Raw genomic sequence first — 3,433 nt, 5'->3', positions numbered from 1 at the left:
CAAGATGCAGTAATTAAACACCAATTTATTACATTATTGAAATATTTCTCACTTTCTCCCTCAATATATATAACATAATATATATCTGCACCTTTGTTTACACTGTTTATTTTTCTCATATTTTATATACAGAGTTAATTATATTGCCTATATTTATGTCTTTCTACTAGTGGCTCAGGAGGTACAGTAAAGGTGACAGTGGCTCAGGAGGTATAGAGCGGTCGTCTGGTAATCATTTTGTTTCCCGCTCTTCCTAGCAGCATGTCGAAATGTCCTTGAGCAAGACACTTAACCCCTAACTGCTCCTGATGAGCCGGTTGTCACCTTGCATGGTCGCCTCCGCTGTCGGTGTGTGAATGTGTGAGTGAATGGGTGAATGTGAGGCATAAGTTGTAAAGTGATTTGGATAAAAGTGCTATATAAATGCAGTCCATTTACCCTGCCCATACCTGTACCTCCCCCATGCTCCTATGATGCCTGAATTTCCCCAAGGGATCAATAAAGGAATATATTATCTTGAACATCAGCTCCATCACCATAAAAGCACAACAGAGGACGTGCTTCCTACGACAGCTGAGGAAGGTCAAACTGTCCTACGGCAGCTGGGGAAGGTCAAACCAGTGATGATGATGCGATAGATACCGTGATCACCTCCTCTCTCACCATCTGGTAGCTGTGGCCACTGCCAAGGCAGACTGCAGTGAGTCACATGCTCTGCTGAGGAGGTGATTGGCTGAAACCTGCCGTCACTCCAGGACCCTAACTCCTCCCACCCTGGATATATATAGTACATATTACATTAAAGAGGAACTGCACCCAGTTTCCTCTGGTCTAAGACAGTGAATTCGTACATGTTATTCCTCTGGTCTAACTCGTCTAAGACAGTTAATTCGTACATGTTATCTCTCTGGTCTAAGACAGTTAATTCGTACAGTTATTCCTCTGGTCTAAGACAGTTAATTCGTACAGTTATTTCTCTGGTCTAAGACAGTTAATTCGTACAGTTATTCCTCTGGTCTAAGACAGTGAATTAATACATGTTATTTCTCTGGTCTAAGACAGTTAATTCGTACAGTTATTCCTCTGGTCTAAGACAGTGAATTCATACATGTTATTCCTCTGGTCTAAGACAGTGAATTCATACATGTTATTCCTCTGGTCTAAGACAGTTAATTCGTACAGTTATTCCTCTGGTCTAAGACAGTTAATTCGTACAGTTATTCCTCTGGTCTAAGACAGTTAATTCGTATTCCTCTGGTCTAAGACAGTGAATTTGTTTGTATACATGTTATTCCTCTGATCTAAGACAGTGAATTCGTAGACATTACAAAGATATTAGTGAAAATTAGCAACTCTCTCCCAAATTGTTAAAACTCAAACTTGTATAATGTCTGAAGCTGCTCCATAGACAATGCATCTGGAAGGATTTTATAGATGACACAGAGAATCAAGGGGAATGTTCTGTTTCAGAACTGAGATCATTACTATAGAATGCAGTTCATTTGGATATAAAAACTAAAGCAAACATTCTGTCCACAAAACCAGTCTCCCAGTCATTGTCTACGGAGCAGCTCCAGACTTTATACTCGATGACATCACAAGTTTGATTCTTACTTCTCTGTTTTTTGGCTTTGAGAGAGTAACCAAGTAAGGTTTCGTCGATAATCCAATTTACAGTTACCCCCCCACCCCGCCTACCCAACCCCCACCCCACCCACCTCCAATGTACAGTCCCCCCCCCCCGCTCCACCCCACCTACCCAACCTCCTCCAATGTACAGTCCCCCCCCCCCCCCCCGCTCCACCCCACCTACCCAACCTCCTCCAATGTACAGTTTCTTCGTCAAATGTATATACTATCTTTGTATCACAAACAATACTGTATTTGTAAAATATGTCATAAATGTATAGATGTAGCAGTACTGTCTATCTGTATGTCATGTGTGTCATATTATGTTATGATGAATTGAGAATGGGGGACCCTGATGTAAACAAGACGAAAGTCTTTCTCTGGTCTGCATCCCCTTAACAATTGTGTGTATTGAGCTGTACTGTATTGTACACATTCTGCAATCTGTTAATACAATTTTCAATCAATCAATCAATCAATCAATGTTCACAGATATTGATTGCACTGTGTTAAACCATGGAAATAACATATTCAATTTGTTTTATTTGAGTGAAGTTCCACATTAACGGTCTCCACAACAGACTGCTAACCTTTGCACATTTCCTCATCAATATCTTGCACATTCCTGCACAGCGTTTTAACTTTTGAAAATTTTGCACATGTTTTCATTTTTGCTCAAATATTTACATTTTAATTAGATTTTTGACTGTAGTACTTACTTTCTATTTCAACTTTATTACTTTTCTGTCTGCACCAATGTACAAACTCCTCGTATTGTGCAAATGTACGTTCTAAACATTCTGTTAAAGGTCTGTATTCCATGTCTTACATAACCATAATGTATGTATACTGTTCACAAACTCTAAGCCTTAATACTTTGGTATACTTTGGTCAGTTTAGATCTTTGATCACCAACCATTCCACCATACTGTATATTTGTAGATCTGGTATGTCATAAATGTCATAAATGTCTAGATGCAACAGTATACTGTCTACCCTGTATGTCATGTATGTCATTATGATATCATAATATCATAATAGACAGTCTCCTCACCACCGCATGTATATATTCCCTCCCCGCCGTATGTATATTTCCCTCCCACCCACCCACCCCCTCCTAATGTACAGTCCCCTCCCCATCATATGTATATACTCTGTCAGGATCTAGGGGTAACAGTACTGTATATTTGAATACCGTTATGTCACAAATGTATCAGTACTAAATACCTATATGTCCCTATGCCATAAATGTCATGTATGTTGTGTATGTCATAAATGTCTATATGAATTGAAAATGGGGGACCCTGATGGAAACAAGACAAACGTCTTTCTCAGGTCTGCATCCCCTTAACAATTGTATGTATTGAGCCGTACTGTATTGTACCCATTCTGCAATCTGTTAAATAAAGTTTTCATTCATTCATTCATTCATTAATTGAAAATGGGGGACCCTGATGTATACAAGACGAACGTCTTTCTCTGGTCTGCATCCCCTTAACAATTGTGTGTATTGAGCCGTACTGTATTGTACCCATTCTGCAATCTGTTAAAAAAAAGTCCAATCAATCAATAATCTGTAAACTGTCTTAATTGATTGTACACATGTTTTATGATTTAACCTATTGTATATTGTATTGTTTATTGTATTTTTGGGGGGTATTTATCATGTATGAATTATGTTTGTAATGTATCATTGAAAATGAGGGCATATGATGATGATAATGAATGATTGACACAACAACAATCACATCATTTAATTTCATTCATGTTTCCATTAGGGCTCTCGCGCGGTGCATTGTGGTCC

Source organism: Notolepis coatsorum (assembly GCF_963971535.1).
Source record: "Notolepis coatsorum genome assembly, contig: SCAFFOLD_570, whole genome shotgun sequence".
Lineage (NCBI taxonomy): Eukaryota > Metazoa > Chordata > Actinopteri > Aulopiformes > Paralepididae > Notolepis > Notolepis coatsorum.
Note: the sequence above shows the minus strand (reverse complement) of the source record.